Source organism: Etheostoma spectabile, chromosome 3, assembly GCF_008692095.1.
Source record: "Etheostoma spectabile isolate EspeVRDwgs_2016 chromosome 3, UIUC_Espe_1.0, whole genome shotgun sequence".
Lineage (NCBI taxonomy): Eukaryota > Metazoa > Chordata > Actinopteri > Perciformes > Percidae > Etheostoma > Etheostoma spectabile.
This window is the reverse complement of record NC_045735.1, coordinates 25,705,760-25,728,758: the sequence shown is the minus strand read 5'-3', so window position 1 is coordinate 25,728,758 and position 22,999 is coordinate 25,705,760. Positions and strand designations below refer to the sequence as shown.

General features: G+C 39.3%; 1 protein-coding gene and 1 long non-coding RNA gene across 2 annotated transcripts in view; one reads left to right on the top strand and one right to left on the bottom strand.

Annotated features, from left to right (window-relative positions):
• Window positions 1–1,803, bottom strand: part of LOC116679139 (uncharacterized) — a 13,335-nt gene extending 11,532 nt beyond the window's left edge. Inside the window, exon 1 of the long non-coding RNA XR_004329454.1 lies at window positions 1,794–1,803. This is a non-coding gene — a long non-coding RNA (uncharacterized LOC116679139). The remainder of the gene's footprint in view (window positions 1–1,793) is intronic.
• grik4 (glutamate receptor, ionotropic, kainate 4) overlaps window positions 1–22,999 on the top strand; it is a gene marked incomplete in the record, with an annotated part of 296,905 nt that overhangs the window by 45,081 nt on the left and 228,825 nt on the right.

Here is a 22,999-nt window from a genome sequence, read left to right as displayed (position 1 = left end):
AATGTTATTTACACAATGAGATTTTTATAAATATTCTCCAGAAATTATTTAATGACTTAGTGGGTAAAGGTAAAAATTAGACGAGCGAGAACAGTCCGGTAAGTTCAGAATATTACATCACTTTACTGTAATGCAGCCAGTAAAACCCGGTAAAGACAACACTTACCTTATTACAAATACAGTAAATCCAAAATCTAAGACGATATCTAGTCTCATATTGCAATATCATTACAACATTGATATATTGCCCAGTCCTTATTGCATGCCAAGTGGCATCAATTTTATTTATTTTTTTCCAAAAGCTTGTTTTAAAAAATACTTGCTAGGATCCCGCTACGTTTACAGTTTCAGCCTATTTATCCAGAATAGGACTCCTGACCACTGGGATGCCTTTTCGTAGTCTAATTAATGAATGCCGAGTAATGTAAATTGTGTTGCTCTGTCAAGAAAGCAAAAGTCCCCTCATGGTCCTCAGTTTTAATTATTTGATGTTGACTTGTTTTGGGTATACTACATTCTAAAAATACTTGATAGGTCAAAAGCAATAGTATTATATGTAGTTTACAGATGACTTGTTAGGCCTTGTTACAATTCATTTTGCATGACTAGTTTATTGTGTCTCTGGACTGTGTCTCAGCCCAGGAGAAGCCGATTGTTTTTGGATGCTTAAACCAACTGAGCAGCACAGGAATTGTTGTACATTTGAATGAAAACAGCCTCTTGGCTTCTGTCTGCCAGCGGTCTCCATGACCCAAATGTACACATGGCATTAATTTCCTGTTTTGATGGAGAATGTACTGCAACTATCTCCTCTGGCAGAAATGTTTGGCTATTCTTTCAGTTTTGTCCTAAAACAAAGGCTTTTATAAAGAAATTGCCAATTGTCATCAGACAGCTTTATTTTTTTACATGTTACTACATGTTACACAAAAGGTATGTTAATGCTTTGGATGCAATATATGTTTTATTTATACAAACCACTGCATGTAAGATTGATGTTTCAACCTAACATTTTGCCAATAGACATACTTTTTCAACGGTTTTATACATACATTAATTAAGAATATATTACCTTACAATGCCCAATGTTAATGCAACGCTATTTTTCATTCCACAGGAAGTGTGCTCATATTTCCAAGAGATCAGGACAATGTATTTGATATAGATAATTATAGACGTTTCTTTGTCACATACAACATATAGGATTAGCTTTGTTTTAACTGCTCTCCAATTAAACCTTTGAGTTATGCAGATTGATGTATGTGCAGAATTGATCTTATTTTATCTTTATCACACCCACTTAAACACAAACATACAACTTTACCTTATTCTCATTTGTCAGTGTTGTAATTGTGTTCAACTGCAGAAATTGTGGTGGGAATGAAGATACTTTGCATGTGTAGAGTAGGCCTGTTATACAGTTAATGTAGGTTTTAGACACTCACAGCAGTGTTCACCCTAGAACTTATAGTGTAATCAGTTAAATACACTTTTCATTCAAGCTGAAAGGTCAAGCAGATTTGCCCTGGATAAACAGCTGAGGATGTTAGTTTTTTTTGTGGCATGTTAATTCAGATGTTTGACCTTTTAAAAACTCTGCAATAAATGTTATCTAACAGGATCACAGAAACATTGCGCTCATTCCTCATACTGATCCTCTAAATGTTTCTTTTGCTCTAGTACTCGCAGAGCTTATCCATTCATTGAGTCATTTGTCTTTGAGGTTTGTTTTAATTGTTGCTGTGGAGCTTGTTGACATTCACACAGTCACGCTAATCCAATTGGCATGCAACTATTCAATCAGGCAACCATGTTGCAAGAAGCTGAAGGGGCTTGCTTTAGGATATGAGGTGTGTGTGTGTGTGTGTGTGTGTGTGTGTGTGTGTGTGTGTGTGTGTGTGTGTGTTAAATGGGCATTAGTACTTTATCTTTCCTCTTGTGTTGCATTTATGAGCTAATTGCTGTTAGCATGTAACTGCAATGTTAAGGACAGCCTATCGGCGGTGGCATTATCGATCGATTAAATGTAATTCGGGTCCCCTTCCCTATTTAATGGCTGTAGCAACGTATCTCTCCATGCATCTCGTTCAATGAAAACGAGGATTACTGCAATGGACAGGGAAAGAATGGATTAGAGGTTTTGGTATTGGCTCCTCCTCCTTGCAACCCTGTTCCCTGTCTTTAGGGTCTAAAACCCAAAACACGGGTAAGATGTGCTTTTTCTGCGGTATTTTAGTAGTTTTCTGCTCTTGTGTTCAGATTGAAAGGTCAAACATTTGCCCTAGATAAACAGCAGCTAAGGATGTTCCACATCTTTTACGGCATTGTAATTGAGATGATTGACCTTTTAAAGTTCTCTTTATGTGGTAAAAACAGACGGCATCTCATTAGTGAAAATGCAATTTACAATTTACAATCCTGTGTTCCTGTCATGTATTATCTCTTTGCACATGCCAAATATATGTTAAAAAAATTGTATTTCAAAATTCCTCTCTTCTAATTTCCTCTGAAATATACTGTATTTCAGATGACTCTTGAACTGTGACAATTACAGTATCTTGTGGATCGCTAGTGTAGCAATGTCATGGTTTAGAAGTGTTCAGATATCAGTTAGGAAACACGTTTCCTAAATAGTATAGTTTATTCTCTAAGGCAGATCATATGTTAATATTTGCTTTTGAATGAGTGCATTAACTGTTATAAAGTACAGATGGGTGACTTAACAGACAGTTTTTCCTGCAGTGGAACATTAGCTGAGTCACTCATCCATTTGTTTACCATATTCTATCTCATCTCTATTACTCACTCTCCTTTATTGCATAAATTCGGATCACACTGATCACATTGAGTGCATTGTCTAGTTTATGCGCAATACCTGTAATCCTGTGTCAAAACATTAAATCAAAATTAAAGCTGCAAGCAGTGATGACAGGCCATCGCCCCTCCCTGCACGTTGGGGGGTACTAGCATGTTGCCGGTAACAGTTCCTCTGTCCATTATGTGGCGCTAGTATTTCATATGTAGACCACACCATGAACACATGTTAATCGGATGATGCTTGTCACATCAGGCTGACTTCCTGTCTTATCAGTACGTGGTGCTATGACCCTGACTCAGTATGGACGTGGAGATATCTCCAGGTCTGGACTCCTATTATGCATGTGAAGTGTCAGGCAGATTATACAATGTAAAGTGAAGTTACAAGTACAACAGCTTCCTGTGTTATGCTGAAACATGCATTTGTCTGCCTCGCCACGCCAACACTGTTCTACGAAAATACAAAAGCGTTGCAATTTGGCATCAGGAAAGTCTTGACAGGCTACTGTGCTGTCCCAATTTGAGAAGGATCTGTTGAGTCCTCTTGGAAGAGTTTCAAAATGTTCCATACTTGTAATTGGTCCAAAATGGCGAGTTGTCACATGATTTGTGACGTCATTGTTCAAGCTATTGAATATTCCTTTGCAATTTAGGGTCACATTAGTCAGAGGATTACACCATCCAAATTACTGCAGAACTTTTCAATTTTTGCCAGGTCTGACATGTTTGCCAATTTAGTGAGTTTTCAATCATCCCAACCCCCTCGAAAAAATAATCCCCTTAAAAACAATAGCTTCCTCGCACTTTCCTGGCACTTTTGTGCTCGGTCCCTAAATGTTATTCCTGTAGTTTCCCAAAAATGGATGTGATAATGTTTCTGTGTAAATGGGAGTCTTTGGAGTTATTGTACTAGCAGATTGTGGGTATTTGTGATGGTTTGAAAATTGTGTACAATATGTGCTGCAGCAGCAGCAGCAGCAGCCCCCGCCACTTACAAGATGGGAGCTGCAGGTTTCTACATGTCCCAGCGGTCCCCAATCTCCAACAGTACTGTAGCTCATTTATAACTCTTCTGCTGTAATGACACTCTGATTAATGTGCCCAGACATCAGCAAGCTGCCTATGCAAGGGAGAAGCAACGCACAGAGTGTGTTTAACAAACCGCAAGAACTGTCATATCACTGTCCATGACACCTTGTATCAGCTCTCATCCACTGTAGACCACAGGTTTCATTTCACCTGGGCTGGGTTCCCCAGCAGGATTGTTACTTTTAAGGAAACAGCCCCGTTTGGATTCATTATGGTTGGTATGTACTCAATCTTATTAAGAGTAGTTTCTCACACTGGTAAGCCTCCTGCAGGCATTTATTCTTACACAAGTTTAATGAGAACACACATTGGAACTGTAGATCACATTTTCAGTCTGCCTTGATCTCAGAGTGTTTTCTGACTGCTAATCATCATCCAAAACTCCCATAAAACCATGTATAAAATTTAGTTTAATAAAATGTGCTCCCTTTCTAGAATCTCTGAACACTATAATGTAGAACTAATGAGAATCTTGGGTCCCTAATGATATAATTTAATTCAGCTCAAAGGTTTAAATAGACGTATTTGCATGCTTTGAATGACTTTGGATGATCACTTTACATTGTAGCTCAGTAGAGTGATCACCACTTGTTTTCCTTTTTTTTCCCCCAACACATTGAAGAGCCTCATTGAGCAACTGGCACACATGCACACTGCTCTCTTTACTGCCATTAACCACATACCTGGGGCGCTTGGCCTCAGTAATGATGCTTGACTCCAGCACCCACAGACTACCTTCCAGTGTCAACCATCAATCTAGCCAACAAGAGTGCAGCCATAGCTCTTGTAGACACAAAGGTGAGTCCTCTACTCACCACTGGATCAGCCAGCTCTTTTGTTAAATGATACCTTATGTGATGCTTTTTTGAGTGATTGTGTTTTACATTCTCTGCACGTGTGAAATGGTTGTTGATTCGACAGTGGGTTAGCTTACTCATCTCGCTGTTGGTAAACGGAGAGCATGGGTGGGATTTATCCATAGACAGTAACAGAAATGGACAATGTGACCCTGTTGATTTCAACGGAGACCAGTGATGTCTATTAGAAACACTTTTCCGGTGATGGCTGAGTGTTACTGCGCAGCCTCTGAGTTTGACGACGTAGATGTGTGGTAAGCAACCTGTCTGAAAGGTTGTAAGTCTTCTGGTAGCCGTGCCAAGAGAAATCTCAGTCACTCTGAATCTTGCAGAGACGGAGAGCTTAGACTTCTCTTTATTAATCCTTTTGGGATGACTCCCGCAAGGAAATTGGAAAAAGCGTAGTATATGTTAGCAGACAACATAGGCACAGGCTAATTATTGCGAACTAAAACACTAGTTAACATTTGTAATTAAATCCAAACAGCTAATGTAAGTCCAAATGGCCTGCAAGCTTATCCTGTACTGTTCGGTAATTCCACTACTCTGCGACAGTAAGTCGCGTGGTTATGACGAAATCATTAGCCTATTTTTACAAAAACATCTGCTACGGAGCCATAATTTGAGGTATAAGGTAATGGAGCTTTTTATACATTGTAGTGTTTCTTTAGAAATAAACCATGGACAAATAATCTTTAAACGCTTCACAAGTAAAGTCATTTGCTGTCACTGTGACGTCAAAATGAATGGCAGTAAATGGTATACTAACAGTGGGTGAGTGCTTGGTAGCATACAAGTGGCACCATAGGAGCTACGCTTAGTGGAGGCTTGCTCACCCCCTTGGATGTATCACTGAAATTAGTTTGGTAACAAATGCTTATAGTGAAAGCCCTTGGCAGTAAATAAGTGGAAAACGAAGAGACCAGCGGGGCTTACAAAGGTAATTTATTCATCCCCTCGAATTCTCAGATTCTGCTTGGTCATGTCCTCACCTCATTTCCTTGGAGTTGATTGGATCACAACGGTGGTGGCTGGCTGTCAGCAGCTAACATGATTGAGAAGGAAAGTGATGCTGCCGTTTATACCCTAATAAAGTAGATTGTGTTTAATAACTCCATTCCTTTGACTGTCAAACTTCATGCGTTCACTTAATCATTCTATTTTCACGGCTCTGTCTGTACCATTTCATCGCTCTTTTTCTTTGACTGCATCAATCGATTTTATTTTATATTTAAAAAAGAAAGGGGGTTCTGTGTAAGGTAATAGAACCCTTTTTATGTCCATCAAATTGCTCCTGTCTGCCTTCACCGCTCAGTTTTGTATTTATTTGGTAGGTGTGATCAATTCACAGATCTGTTGTAAAGTGTTAAAAAAACTGTGAGATATACCAATAACGACAGAGGCAGGTAATATATCAAAGTCATTGTGAAAGATAGAATATCACCTATATTCATGATGTTCACGTGTGAAATTTCACAGGCCCTGACACCGTCTCTCCCTGTCAGAGAGTGAACAGGTATTCATCTCCCCAGCAGTACAATTTCACTATGAATTATTTTTAGAGCAAAGGAAGCAAATGATGTGAATATTGAGAGCAATGCTTTTGCATGAGATATTACATGTGGCAGGGCAATTTCTATCCCGAGCAGGAGCAGCCCTTCTAGTGCAGCATTTAATTTTCACGTTTGATTGCAAAAGATTTTTCGGAGAGCTGGCTGGTGCTCTGACTCTGTCAGATTAGCTTCAGTAGAATTTTCACCTTTCCCATAAATAATCTGATAAATATGGAACAGTCAGCACAATCATGCTCAGGTTGCATTTTATTCCTCCTCACATAATTTGAAACCATCTCCACACCAATCACGTTTGACATGTCCTATGAGGATGAAAGACAAGTATTAGACCCAAGACATAAATATTTGTAGATTGCTTTAAACACATCAATGTCAGGAGCGTGTGATGTTTGAGTGATGAGCGGTGTTCTCAGAGCAGGTAAATGTCGGCGAGTAAATATCCTAGCCATCTGTACACCGACACCTGCAGCAGCCACCATGCTGCAGTACGGCTCTATTGCATCCTTTCTCTCCCACCTCCTCCCCTCCTTCTCCTCCTTGCTCTGACGGAGACAGGAAACAAGTCTCTGGGAAGTGAAGCTGCACAAAACCCACGACAGCATCTCATTATCCACTAAATAGCACCAGATTAATTACAATGACAATGACAGATGGCTTGTTACTGGATCATTGAGAAGGGACCCAGGGGAGGGACAGAAACATGCAGGTACAGAACACTGACACTACAGCAGCCACACACATGCAACATTCACTTTTGGACACTACATGTCACTACACTTGGACTATTTATGAAATATGTAGTCTCTTCCCCTATAAACAAGATTCAATATACATTTGAGGAGAGATGCAACATTATTAAGGATACTCTTTACAGTTTTTTTCTGCAGAGCATGTGAAAATTGTATCAAAATTGTGGATTTACTCCTATGATAATATAGAGCATATTTAGAGCTCATTATTTTTTGTTAACTTCTGTACTTTTCACATTTTACTTTTAGATTATTTAGCGACTGATTTGCAGCAATGAGTTTCCCCAAAATTTTAATCAACTTTTATTATTGGAAGCATGTTCAGGGCTGGCCTTGCCAAAAGAGGATCAAGTTTACTGCGAACCAGAGGTGTCCTCTTGAAGCAGGAAACAGAACAGCCTTTAGATTTGAGGGAACATAAATTCCCATCTAGATTGTCAATATATTGTTCCCCTGGAATCTCTAAACATGTTTTAGTACAATGACCAGCAAAGGTCACCTCACTTGTCATGTTGTTCATTTGACAGTATTCATCTGATATCTCCTACACCCTGACCCTTCTTGACATGCTACTCTGTCGCACTAAGCAGTTAACTCACTCACCGCTGTAGACTCCCGCTGGTGCTCTACAAAGTGCCCTACATGTATTCACCTGCTGCTGCAGAGCACTTGGCAGAAAGAGTAGAGGGTCAGATAAACGAGAGCGAGGGAGGAGATTTTTTGTTTTACTTCAGAACATAACTGCAGAATGCTTGGCTGAGAAGTATCACATTCAACAAAAAAAGGAAACATTACATCAAAGCTTTATACAGAATCATCTCATTCCATAGATTTAATGTTGCTTTTGAGTTTTGAAAAGCTGAATTTTTTTTTTTTTAATTTACAATAACTATAGCCCTCCGGTTAAATCCCCAAGTTGTGAAAACATTTTGATCATTGCTAAGCATTCACAACCTGACACACTGCAAGACCCTCGCTTCAAAAGCCTTTACACTACTATTGGCCAGGCGGCTATGCTTACATGTACAGGTCTTTCCCCTGACCAATCCCCTAACCCTAATCTTAACCACTCAAGGTCAAATGCCTAACCACACCCAATTGAGCTGCTTCGAAGGGCGGGTCTTGGCGTGGCCATAGTGGGATTTTGAGTGCAGGTTTGGCCATGTAATGGAAATGATTAAGGAGTGCTGTTGAGAGATTTATGTGTTCAACCAATAAGGTGTAGTGTCTCGATCCCAAGGGGTAATGCTCATGCTTACAGTTACTGCTCCATCAGTGATGACCCTACAAAGGCTTTGGCCTAAATGCTAAGTCATTTTCTCCTTCAACATGGCTACCTGTGACCAATGGTAACTTCTTTTAAAAGGAACTGCCTACTTTGTATAAAGCAATAAAGCACCCGGAATGCATGAAATCCCGTAGTAACCCACCATTTCATTACTTTAGATTGTGAATACCAAGTTCATGAACACATAGAAACTATTGTTCGGCACACAGCAACTTTTTTCCCTTTCAACATGTACTGTAGGAAAAATACACATTCCACAACTTTGTTTATTTGATTTTTTTTTGCCACGTTAATTGCTTAAAGCTACAGTTTCTGCCGCCCCCAATATCCCCTTTTGGTGCGTCCACATAATACAAGCCTCTCGTGACTGTGCAATGGCCACCCCCCCTCCTCCACGCAGTTGCTACTAGCCAAGGAGGACACGGAGGAATAAAAAAACACGAAGGACTCTTTAGAAGAGCTAATTATCTGTCTGACACACAGACACTTAGAGAGGTTTAAACTGGACAATAATATCTCTTTTGTGCAAAAACACTGGCCTGAAATGTGTGAAACTGCAACACAGAGTTTCCCTTCGGGGATCAATAAAGAATTTCTGATTTGATTTAGTTTCTGTGCGGGAAAGTCAACGGGCACCAAAGTCTTCTGAACTTACTGAGAAATACAGAAGGAATTGTGTAGCGCAGATAGTCTTAATTAGCTTTGTAGCAACTCATTTGGCAATGGCTTGAATGTAATGTGTTGAATGTGTGTTCATTAATATCAAAACGTTATGCACTAAAGATTTAAGCATGAAGCAACTTCTAAACACAGAGTGATATGAGGTAAAAGTAATAGAATTTTTTTGCAACTATTTTGTCAGTGTAGGTGTACCCAAACACGTGCATAAAGACGGTGTTGAGAGGGAAAGCAAAGCATTGAAAGAACCCTTCAGCATGTTTGCAGAAGTGAAATGTCCCGGTATTGTGTGAATGTAGCTTTTACAAGGACAGAGTAGTCACAATACAAACCCCACAGAGCAGCTGGCAGGAATCTGTACAGGCTTAGGGATGAGACCTTGGCTTTAAATTGCATCACTGTACTAGCGCGTGTTCCACTCCTGGCCCAATTTATATGACATTTATATGTGGCTAAATTTAAACTAGAAGAGACCACACATGAACATGACACGCACTTGATTTACTGTGGTAGGTTTTTGAAGCTACCAAGGCTTCAGTAGATCCTGGCATAGAGCTCTACAGGTGGGCGTCTGAGCAGGCCCCAGCAGTCAGTCCTGGGCCCTCTGGTCAAAGGTTGATTTGGGTTTGTGGTGAGTGTCGCAAGCACAAGTGAACACACGAGAGAAAGATAATATAAAAAATATACAAATAAACCTGTCTCAGGCTCTGTATTCACCCGGTTTTAACATTGTCCTGAGATATCTGATCAGATATCTGTTTGTACTTTCACATATATGTTTTATTTTACATTTCATGTTTGCCTATAGGAGTGGTGTGTTAAGTTACTGCTGCTCAAGACACAATTTCCTGATTTTGCAGTTTCCTAATTAAAGTTTTTAAATAATATAATGGGGGACATTGTTTTGCTAAATACCAACAGCAGAAGTTGCGACTTAATGAAAGGAATGTCTGTAGCCCAATAACCTACATATTTGTGAATTCCGGTACATTTTATAAAACTTAAAATAAAGAAGAACCAATGAAACCGGAAGAACAATGCTGACATCGCATCCAACCAATAATCCAAAACCCATAATTCACACTCGGTGGTTTCTGTGACATAAGAAATATTCCAGTACTAATGTTTAAACATACAAATACGGCCAAAGTACACAGCTACCCGTAGTCGTGGATGAAGCCAGTGAATGTTCCGTTTACAGCTGAGTAGGCGCCGGTCCTTCTGCCCAGGCCGCATTCACGAAAACACGCACTGCTAAAAGAATGTGGTCATACGCGATACATGTAAATGGATTTTTGGAAAGTGGCCTTAAGTCATTGTTGAACTGAACAACAGGGTGTGAGGAAAATTCAGTCATATTTCAGTATTTGTGTTTCTTAATCAAAGTGTTTTGCTACTGAAAAATAAATCCCAACAAGTTTTCACAAATTTTTCTATAGAGTGAAAAGAGCCAGAGGTCAGTCACTTCTAGGCATTCAGTTAATTGATGACAAACACCTATTACAAAAATTAAATTTGATGGTTTTTTTTGTCTGGTTGTGACAGCAGTTATATCGAAGCAAATAGTGCAACATTAAAGGCAAGGCAAGGCAAGGCAAGGCAGCTTTATTTGTATAGCACATTTCAGCAACAAGGCAATTCAAAGTGCTTTACACAAAATCAGTTAAACAGATAAAACACAAGTAAAAACAGTTAAAAATCACAAGCATTAAAAACCGGTAAAACACATGAATAGACAGTTAAAAACAAAGAGAAACATAAAACACAAGAATAAAATTTACAGTGCAGCATAAGAAATTTAAAGAAATGATTAGTCATTTAAAGAAAGGCAGCATCAAATAGAAAGGTCTTCAGCCTTGATTTAAAAGAACTGAGAGTAGCAGCGGATCTACAGGTTTCTGGGAGTTTATTCCAGATATGAGGAGCATAGAAACTGAAAGCTGCTTCACCCTGTTTAGTTCTGACTCTGGGGACAGAAAGCAGACCTGTCCCAGATGACCTGAGAGGTCTGGGTGGTTCATAGTGTAGTAGCAGATCAGCAATATATTTTGGACCTAAACCGTTAAGTGATTTATAAACTAGCAAGAGTACTTTGAAATCAATTCTTTGAGACACAGGAAGCCAGTGTAAAGACTTCAGAACTGGAGTGATGTGATCCAGTCTCTTGGTCTTAGTGAGGACTCGAGCAGCAGCGTTCTGAATCAGCTGCAGCTGTCTGATTGATTTTTTAGGGAGACCTGTAAAGACCCCGTTACAGTAGTCAAGTCTACTGAAGATAAAGGCATGGACAAGTTTTTCCAAATCCTGTTGACACATAAGTCCTTTAACCCTTGATATATTCTTAAGGTGATAGTAGGCTGACTTTGTAATTGTCTTAATGTGGCTGTTAAAGTTCAGGTCTGAGTCCATGACTACACCAAGATTTCTGGCTTTGTCTGTTGTTTTTAACATTGTTGTTTGAAGCTGAGCGCAGACTTTTAATCGTTCCTCTCTTGCTCCAAAAACAACCACCTCAGTTTTTCCTTCATTTAATTTTTTCCTTAAAGGATATTTAGTCTCTCAAATTTGTGTTTCAGTTGAGAAATAGACAGAGCCACAGAAGCCATCATCACATAATGCGTTTTAAACAACAACGTTGCAAAGGAAATATGTAGAATACTGTCTGTATTTTATTCATGTCTTAATATTGCTTCAGGAGCTCGGCCTTATTGCAGTTTCTTCCAATCTTACAAATAAATGCACCGCACTGCTTTACTTATTACCAGCCATTGTTCCCTGGGCAGCTACTGTTCTGAATTCTGTAAATGCAAAAATACACAGAAGACAATCATAACAGTTATTGTACTGAGGCTTTCATAAAGTTTAAGTACAAAAAAAAATCACAGGTGAGATTTACTTGCAAACGCTCTCTATCATTGGGGATTATTTATCAAGTATGAGTAGGACTGATTTGATGCATTTTTCCTGTAGCATTTACTTTGCATTAAGTCTATATTCTGTTGTAAAACTGTAGTGCTATATAAACACGGATAAGAGATCAAACATGTTTCGATTCAGTCCTTCACACTTCATTGGTGCTTGTGTTCTGTAAATGAAAAATGAACACAGAGTGATTAAGAAGATTCTTGTTAGATGACACAGGGGGTGTTGTGCTATGTCTCTTTCTGTTATGTCTTTATCCCCCCCCCCATTGGCTCTTTCTGTCTTCCTTTGTCTTTATCTCTGTTACCTGCTGCTTTAAGGTGAAATGCTGAGTTTAGTAGATGAAAGTGTTAATCGACTTTGACCAGTTGTTGCAGTAGAAGTGTAATCCTGTCCATTTTAAGACTTCCTTTTCTTAGGGGAGCGTGAGCTTTTTCCACTCTATTAACATTGTGAATCTCCAAATACTGTCGTTCTGGAGCTTACACTAAATCCAGTTGGATATAGATTTAGTTTATGCTTCTGGAGACCCACTTAGCTGTGACATCAAGTCCTCAACTGCCCCACAATCATTTGACAAGCACTTAATAGTCATATTCTAGAGGTCCAGAGTCCATCTAGAGTCCAGACAGGCTTTTCAGCATTCAGCAGCTGTACCAAAAGCTCTGTACACTAAGCTAAGACATGACACCTTCTTAATGCTGTCACCATCTCCGGCAGCAGCAGGCTGTTTAAATGATGTTCAGACCAGAGCATTGCTGCATTGTTGTAGAAAGTTGTGTCAAAGAAAATAAACATCATTTATTTGAAACGACCACTGTGATACAGTGCTACTGAGCTTCTGCTGTCAATTTCTGTATGTTAAAACACAAACGTGAAGTTAAACGCATCACTTCCAGTGTACTCACTCTGTCTTAAAGAGTCGTTTGACAATGTCAACCTGGACAGGTGCAAATCGATATGGGCATCAACTTTTAGGAGAGTTTAGAGATTATCACAAGCAACGGTAACAGTGGTGGTTTTATGGTGTACATGAGTCCACAACACTATTTAATTTATTATAGTTATGTCAATAAAAAACACTATAAATACCATGATCCATTCACATTCATGATACGATGAAACTTGAAAACTAAATCTGACAACATGCATCACCTAAAGACACACACACACACACACACACACACACTCACTCACTCACTCACTCACTCAATCACTCACTCACTCACTCACTCACTCACTCACTCACTCAATCATTCTCACTCACTCATATGGCACAGCTATTTAAATCGGTATTGAGCACAACAACTTACTGACATATACTGACATAAAATAACCGTTAACATTAACATGAAATATAGCCACAAGCGGCAATTTGCAGGTTCCAACCCCTCGCTCATTACTGGAATTACAGTAATTTGTTGTGGAATGTGATACTAGAAGAAGAAAAAAAATATATATATATATATATATATATATGTATGTATGTATGTGTGTGTATATATATATATATATATGTATGTATGTATGTATGTATATGTGTGTTTTAATGAATTTACCACTCAACACTGTTCTCCATATTGGTTATTGTGACAAAAGGTAACCTCTTCACTCTGTGTGCATTACATTATCGGCAATATGAAAGGCAAATGACAATCAATCCATTTTCAAAGGTTAGGTACCAGCACATTTTCCTTTGCCACACTATCCATTCAATGATATTTTTTGCGTTATAAGCAACTGTACATCCAACACGAGTTTACCAATGTTTGGCTTAATGTGACAACACTCTGAATAAGTACTGATTTATTTTACTATGAACACAACGCGGACAGAACACATACAATATTCCTTCGAGGTTAAAACCCTAATTAAGCTGTACAGTAATAAAATAACGGGATCCATACCACATAAAAAAACGAATTCCAAGTATTGTTTACACAGAATGAAACATTTTATTTATATATATGTGTGTGTATATATATAATATATAGTTGTGTCATAGCTTTATACATTGTTTATGAACAAAATGTATGTTAGTAAGTATACACTTGTAGAGCTATGATTCTGCTTCCTGAGGCTGGAGAAACCGGTGTAAATCAGTCCCAAATGCATCATGCAAAATGAATCACTACATCTCGGACATTAGCTTACAAGTAGATCTCTATTCAGCCCAGCACAAAGCATCCGCATTAGAACACTCAATTTGGCTCCAAGTACAGCTTTCATATTTTGTGGTGACTTTAGAGATGGCTACTGTACCGCCGTCCTTCAGACATCTTCTTCTTTTCTGTCGCAGTCTGAATAATAGTCCCGCATTCAAATTGTCATAAAATAGCATGCGGGATTGGCGAGAGCATGTGAAACTCAACTCTGGAGTGCAGATATGTCAAGGCACAGCACTATTTGAGAGGCAATGGTTCCATTTATAATAGATGATCATTATGCTCTCAGAAAGCAAGGTTTCACATGATTATAACTGCTGTTATTTTACAGCCACAGTACTTTATGCAATCAGTTTCCATCACAACATTGTAAATGTTTAGCAAAGCATTTAATCATTCCAAATAAAATATTAACTATATGGAAGTGTATGTTGATTGTTGTTTATCATTGTATTTCTTATGTTGTCTGTGTCTGTGTCTTTTTAAGCATTTTTGTAGTTAATACTTTAGCAGTAGTAGTTTTTTTGACGTGTAAAAGATTTACTGCTGATGCAATTTCACCTGAATTATGAGCCATTTTATTATCACAGATTTATTCTCTGACAGGCTGGACAGCTGTGGTTCGCCTCTGTTCTTTCCTCTACAGTAATATCAGGTAATGGCTTTTTAAGGCGCAAGCGGCTCTCTGGGTAAACAAAACAGGACCTGAAACATGTCAAGACTTGAAGGCGTGTGGTGTTTGCTTCAACTGTAGTCTGCTATTGGATGCTTTTTTGATCGTATTTAGTCAGGTGCGCTTTGTGTTGAGCCCATTGCTGAGATGATATATCTGGTTCAGAAGCAGCTGGGGATCGGGTATTTGGGCATGTGTTTGTCCGTGTAGGCTCATGCATGTGGGTATCGTCTCGGTCAGTTACCTCCCTGTAGACTGTTCATTTACATTTGGCCTGCAACCTGTAGGCAATTTAATTTACTTTCCCTTTATCTACTTGTCACTCCACTTTTTCATTAACCTCCATTGGTTGAGAAAAAGGTACAGCTCTCGTATGTTATCACTGCTGGTCATCTCCTCATTAACACTGTGTTTAGTGTTTGTTTGAAGATGGATAGGTACAGTGAAACTACCACTGCATCCATGGCAGGATAAAAGAAGGCTGTCTTTTTGTATTTTCAGCAGTTATTCAAGTAAAACAAGACTTCTACCCAAAGAAATCCAATGCATTATTTATCGTGACCAATTAAAAAGTAAGTCAAAAATGGGACACAATTCCTTACATTTTGTTTATATGAAATTGAAATTTATTTTTACACCCAAACAGTCTGTCAGGAATATGGCTAAGTATAAGATTGTCATCACTAAATCATTAGTTGGACTGAATAACACTAAGATCATAGCCAAAATATTGCACATTCTTGTTGATGATGCCATAACTTTTAATCTCAAGATGGCAGCCAGCTCCTAGTAATGGAAGATATTACTACATGCTCTTTGAATGAGGGCAGTGCTGCTGCAGTCTACAGTTCAGTCCTGTTCCAACAGCAGCAGACTGGACAGCGTCCAATATTATAGATATTAATGGGCACTTTAAGTACAGAGAGAGTATGAATGACACGATGAAAGTGAAGAAGACTGTAGAAGAGAGCCAAGTGTGTGTGTGTGTGTGTGTGTGTGTGTGTGTGTGTGTGTGTGTGTGTGGTGTGTGTGTGTGTGTGTGTGTAAGACAGAAGGTTGTGATGACCCTTTGAATGCATATTTGACCTGCCTGTGAACATAATGTTTTTAATGTAATGTAATAGGGAAGAGTGAGGTGTATGGCCATCTTTCACATGTGGTCATGAAAGCACTTTTTATCTCCCTACTTTGAGTTCTATATGCTAAGCTTCCCTAATGGATTTGAACCTTCAAACAGGAAGTGCAACATTAATTACAAAGCAAGTGTGTGCTGATGAGATACTGGGACAAACAAGAGTTATTTGTGTCTACATGTTCTGCCACTGATCTTTCACTTAACATGTACATAAACATCAATGGAAGATATTATACACACACACACACACACACACACACACACACACACACACACACCGAGATGAAATAGTACACTATGTCCACAATCTTTCTCATGTCATATTTCTTTTTGATTACAGATTATTAAATATTGAGTTGATTAGACTGTATTAATTCACCCACTGAGCGCAAATTATGTAAAATATGTTCCATAATGGTTTTGTCAGATAATGAAAACCTTGAAAGATTGTAAATATAACTATTTCAGATTGTCTCAGCACATAGCGGCTCATGAGTTTATCCCAACCTCTGTCAAGCTGCTGAACTCCATTAGTAAATGTTAGCACAACAGAGCTAAGTGCATTAAGCACACATACATTTTTCACACTTTAATTATTATAGTCACTTTTTAAGATGTTGTATTGTCTGTAATGTCATATGTGTCCTTCATTTATGTCCTAAGATGCTTTGTTGATCTTTTGATCTCATGTTTATTTTTCATATTGATTTTATGTCAATTTTAGAATGTTTTCTTCTGTTACATGTTGGTGTTGTGAAGCAAGATATCATAGCACTATGCCCAAGACAAATTTTCCCTCAGGGACAATAAAGTGGATTATATTCTGTTCTATCTCTTTCAAATAAATTGTGGTCCAATGTAGAAATAGCTATTAGTCAAATACGTTATCCTGCCCTTGTGGGCTGGCATTGTGAGACTGCAAAGAATGACAGTGGGTGGGTAGATGACGTGGAGTGCATAGAGTTTCTGGGAGCTGTGGCTGATCATAGAAAACTCTGTGAATGTATGTTGAAGAAAGATAAAAGTTACCATGCAATCTCACCCACTGTTTTGATAACTGACAGCCGTGATGGACCTATTTCAATAATGGCATCCATCTACTTGAGCTTATGCAAATGCAGGAAAATGAAACCTAGGACATTTCAGGAAAATAATTATTTGTTCTGCAGAGTAGGACCATTTATCACATATAATGTGATCGAGTGGCTGTGAAAGACTTGGAGAGGTGGAGATTCCAATGAATTTCATTTGTGGGGCAGTCAGCAGAACGCCTCCACATCCAAGGTTGAAAAAGTTCGAAGATTCTACATTCAACTGTTTTTAAATTTCAAACAGGATGGAAAAGGCGGAGCGCCATTATCTTCTTCAATGCAATTACTGTGGTGGATTTGCTCAGGGAAGATTTTCTTTTATCATGTTTATTCAAATGTTTATGTAAATTTTCTGGTTTAAGCGTGCAGGTTTTTTCCCTTTTTCGGTTTTTGTGTGTTGATGTCTTTTCTGTGTAGGTGGATGGTTGAAGTCTGCAGACAGATTTCAAAGGAACATGCTTTTTAATGAACGCTGCCTTGGAAGTTGTAGGTTTTGATTGATTTTGAAAGCTTTCACATGAATTCCTGTGCTTTCAATTTCAAAAAGCTATATATAATGTGTGTAACACTAGTTAAGTGAAATATACAGTATATGAAAATATGAATGGTGTACAAGAAATGTGGCACTGGGCATTATCATTTCATGAGAGGCTGAAGGGTAGGAAGTAGACAGTGGGGCTCTGGTGTTGCAAACATTGGGTTGCTTCTGTTTGCTGGGCAATATGTTGTTTCAGCGTGAGATAATAGTCTGTTAAATTACAGAGATGATATTGGTTCCAGTCTCCATTTGATTTCTTCCTTCATCAGCACTTCAAATTTAAGATGGACTGGCCTTGGTCTCAACCTACTTGGCAGTATCTCTCTCTCTCTCTCTCTCTCTCTCTCTCTCACTCACTCACTTACTCACTCACTCACTCACTCACTCACTCACTCACTCTCTCACTCTCTCACACACACAGAAACCCTGGGTGAGGTTGCCCATTACAACAATGTTAGCACTGTCTGTCTCACATTGCCTTCATAATTAGAAACCGGACCATGCTCCTCGTTCACTAATTCCCCACTCTGCCAATGTTGCTCGGGGCCACCTCTCTGTTTGGATGAAGGCTGATTAAATTCAAGTCACTGACTAGTCGCAACGGCTGGAACAGAGGAAAAGAAAGAAGAGCAGAGTAGACGAGGGAAGGGGTTGTTGCTGGGGGAACGGGCTGGGAGTGTGATGGCTGTCTCACTGGGTGTCATCCCTTATAATCACTGAAGCACACACTGCTGTTTCAGTCAACAGAGAAAGCACTTGATTCATATTTTGTGGATATGATTTTATGCTGTTTACAAAGTGTATGGAGGAAGTCATGCCTGTTTGAAATTGTTACAAGTGATGCCCTCAGGCTCTAGAGCTCCATGTGTGAGAGTAATAGCAGGTGTTTTCAGTTGTCCTGCTGTATTGAGGGCGCACAGTAGACGTCACAGCGTGCCACAGCTAACTCTCTGGTGAACAGGAAAGGCGCCGCTGGCACATAGATTTGTTGACTGTTTAGATAGTTGGTTTCTTATGGAATTGTGTAAAGAAAAAACTCATGTATAATAAACTGGACAGTACATCAGTACCTAATATTTCATGGTGACCCTGCTGATAAATCTCACCATGATTAATGGATGTCAGCAATTAGAAGATGGTGGTTGACAGATCTACACCTAAGGGAGTTGTTTTGATTGAGCCTGATATTTTGTACTTAGTACAAGGTCAAAGAGGTGGATCAACCAACCGGCAGATGAACATTGCCATGGCAAGAATAGGGATGCCACAGTGAGGACATTTTCCCACCGCTTAATAAACTTCTGACAACACCTGTTTTTATAGATTATACCACAAACACACCACGGCTGTGTCTGGCCCTATGTCATGGCCTCTTCTGTATTTGCCATGCAGCCCATTTTGGCATCTGCCGGGTTGAGACAAGAGGCGGAAGCACCGCGAGGCGCTGTGAACTTCTTTTCTGCGCCAATGTTAACCATAGACTTAACGTAAATATCATGTTAACCAACTGGGCTGTTTAGACCGTAGCGGCATGGAGCTCTGCAATCATCTCAGTATCTGGTCTATTATATATCATAAACACTATTAATTTGTTATGATATAAATGTTCTGATTCTTCAATTTGCTTTTCACCTTGACACCAAATCCCATCGTCCTGTCAGTCTCCTCACGTTATGAGTGAAATCCTGCTACTCTGTGTAGAGAGTGGACACTTTCGCATAGGCACTGATGCCGAAAAATCTCAATAAAAAAGCAAAATGATGGTGGGTACGGTGTGCAAGAAATGTAATCGGTGTATGACCGAACACCGTGTAACACCGGTAACACAGCAAGTCTAGCCTAGAGCACTGCTGCTGGCATTGCAAAGTGGCTCAGGAAGCCATGGTGATGAAATCACTGGGTGGCCCAGTGTGTGGCTGATCTGCTTGAGGCCTCAGATCAGGCCTACCCTGGAGCCAGAGATGACTGGCTATCTCAGGGAGAAGGTGATCAATGGAGACAACCACACTCTAACTTGGAAAGCAAACGAAGGGCATATTCCTCTCATGTCAGATTACACAGAAATAGCTGTGCTCAACAACCACCAGCAGGGCATCAGAAAGTACCTTTTGCACAGCTTTTTATACGGTTATGTGCTTGCTTTTTGCTTTAGAATCCTGTTTTAGAGAGAAAAAGCTGAAACAAATAACAATTTAACGCTAGATCAAGCTGTTAGGTGTAGGCTACTGGCCAAATTTATTTCAGCAAAAAAAATCTGTGGGTCTGTATTTCCCAGTCTACTTACCTTGGTGACATGTTCTCTGTAGTTAGGTTTAACAGATCTAATCTAGGGAAAACACAAAGAATGACATGCCTCCCAAACCCCTTCACACTAAGGTAACAGACAACCCATGAACACCCCCTAAGAGGTGTGTCTACTTTCTATATTTTCTTCAAAATTTATAATTAAAACATGCTCTTGTATGTATCCACCAGGTTCAAAATTCGGTGCACATCTATTATCACTTGTTGATCAAATGTATCATTCATGCCTGCTACCATGGTTTTGATCTTTGTCTGTCAGCCTTTGACAGTAGTCTGACTGTGGATATTAAACACTGCTTCTACATTCTCGATTGAATCAGTGACGCGTCTTGAAGAGATGTCAAGAAGTGTTTGTAGTGTAAAATGAAACATTCATTAACTTTGTGTTGAGTTTTATCCGTTGCTCCAACACTAATTTCCTGGTCCACCGTTTGCCCATACAAATTTCCTGGCCCATAGCCTTTATATGTATTTTGGGTGCCTCAATAACAGGGTGTCAGTTACAAGTTGACCAAAAAAGGAAATGAGCTGTCTTTACTCATTAATTTTTGTTTGTTTGTGTTGTGGGCACCAACATGCATTATGCTAACTTTGAGCTGCAGATCACAGGCTTCTCTTGTGAATTCAGACTTCATTTTCCAGGAGATAATTCAATTACTGCCAGACAATACGCAGTTGGGATGATCAAATTAGTGGGGAGCCTAAGGGAGGATGGCAGTCATGGGCGGGATAGAAAGAGATACATGAGAATATGAAACTGGAAGCCAGAATAGAAGCGGGGTGGCAGTAGGAAAGGGTCCAGGTAGGAAGAAGGAAAGCGAAAGCACAGAAAATATAATGTGCGTTGTTGTTTAAAGTCTGTGGCACTTATGTTGTGTAGCAGGCTGCTGTCTAGCTTAGAGTGACCTTCTGCTCTGCCTATGTTAGAACGCTGACCTTACTGCGCACAGTGCAGGGATAATGCCTGACATGCGTTGCATGAGGCATTCTCCTCTTGTTGTTCTCTCTATCTATTTTGAAAGGACACTGTTGCTGCATCCTGAGCTTAGCCTACAGTAGCACCACCCCAGACAATTGTGATTGGTTCAAAGAAATGCAATCAAGCTAGAGCGTTTTTTTTTTTGCCTATCCCTCAATGTTTTCTGTGTCAGAGCCGGAGTATGGTCTAGCAATGTGAGACTAGTTGTCTCACTGCTACAGCTTCAGGAAATAGCAAAGAATACAAGGAGGAAACTACGCACACATCTTGAAAATCTGAGGTTTGTGACATATACTGTGGTACATGCATGTTTGCACCTAATTATACAGTATGCTGACAGGCAATCAAGACGGAGTAACTAAAGAGTCCAGAAATAACTAGAAAAATAATCTGCAGTCACAGCAAGTGGAAATGTCTTACACCCACTGGCATGAAAGTTTAATCAATTAGGCCTTAAAGCATGAGTCTGAGACCACATTACTACTTTTTGTATTGTACTGTGGAGACAGCAACAACAGGTCAGTTGGACCCTTCTTTTTGAAACATGTTTGATGGTGTCACTCCCCGATGTAAGTCGAGTGCAGATTTGAGTTGCGCATGCGTCACTTTGCGACAAGTAGCATACAAGATGCTACTGAGAGACTTCTGTAATATCAGTACAGTAAAAATGAACGTACTTAACTAAGTTCAAAACATAACAAACAACCATAGGTAGCTAAAACATTTTTGAAATGAGTCCCATCTTTTGTTATTGTTCGTAATGAGAAGTTTCATGCATTTCACAAATTAGTATGACACGTTATGCCGTCTGAGCATACGCAACTCACATCTGCACTCAACCAGAGCCGGTCTTACTCAACTCTCCATCGGGTATGACACGTTATGCCGTAAACCATTTAAATCTGAGCATGCGTGACTCAAATCTGCACTCGACTCACATCGGGGAGTGACACATGTTTATGTAGAAAGACAGCCTTGATCATTCGAAACATACCGCACCTTGACCTGCTACAGTATGTGTACTTCTATCTGCAGTATCTTACAGAGAGCCAGACATTATATGCAATCAAGTACACCACTTGCACAATCTGGATCAATATGTTTGCAACATCATGCAGAGAGAAACAAGCCCTTTTTACTACTTTCCATAAAACCAAGGGATCAAGAAGTCACATGGAGATCAAAACAGCCTGAAGTATGAATCAAACAGATTTTCCTTCTCATGCAAATTCATGGTCTTAATGGATCAAAGGCATGGATATAGGAACATCAGTGGAACAAAACAACAGATGCATAATTGCACTTAAAAACACATTTTCACTAACACACTTCATCAGCGCCATTGTTTTTAGTGAAAATTAGGCTATAAAATGTAAGCCTGCAGGTTCAAATCATAATTGAGATGATGGTTTGTGGTGGTAAGAAGACAATTTTACCAAAAAGATAAGGTTCATGAAAATTTAATGAAATGAATAGATGAAATATCATGCCCTAAAGCCTCTATGATATTGTCTTTCTTCACAGTGGTCATTGATTCCTCCTGTAATATTTGAAGTAAATGGAGGAAATATTTGATTTAACACTTTAAATGCCAGCACGCTTTTTGCTTTTGTTTAAAGCTCAAATGTTTTCTATCACGTATGCAATTTTTTTGCACCATGTGTCGAGTCATTGTGCACATGCAACTTGTGACCTCCGAATTTTGAAAACAAATATTGCACTATTGCATTTGCCCACAAATGTACAATTAATCATTGTAAGTACACATTAGGTAGGAAGTTAAAATGTTTATCAGCATGAAATTATTACTGCTTCTGGCCTTGTCCTTGACCTGACACATGCCATGATGGTGTATGTGCAATAATAAGTGTGTTGACTAGATTTATAACCTTACACCCGAGCAAATGCAAGGGCCCTTTTGACATGCTGTGCGTCTCTCAAGGCCCTTGGTGTCAGTCAGTGTTCACGTTTGAGCATCTCATCAAAGAGCCATTACTGTCGTTGTCTGTCACACTCCGGCTGGCTTTGGTTGGCAAACAGGTTCAAAAGGAAACGGACTGCAAAACTGGAAGCACCTGGAGACTTTAATACAAGACAGACTTGGATCAATAGAGGGGATGGATACTTCATGATGTGCTGA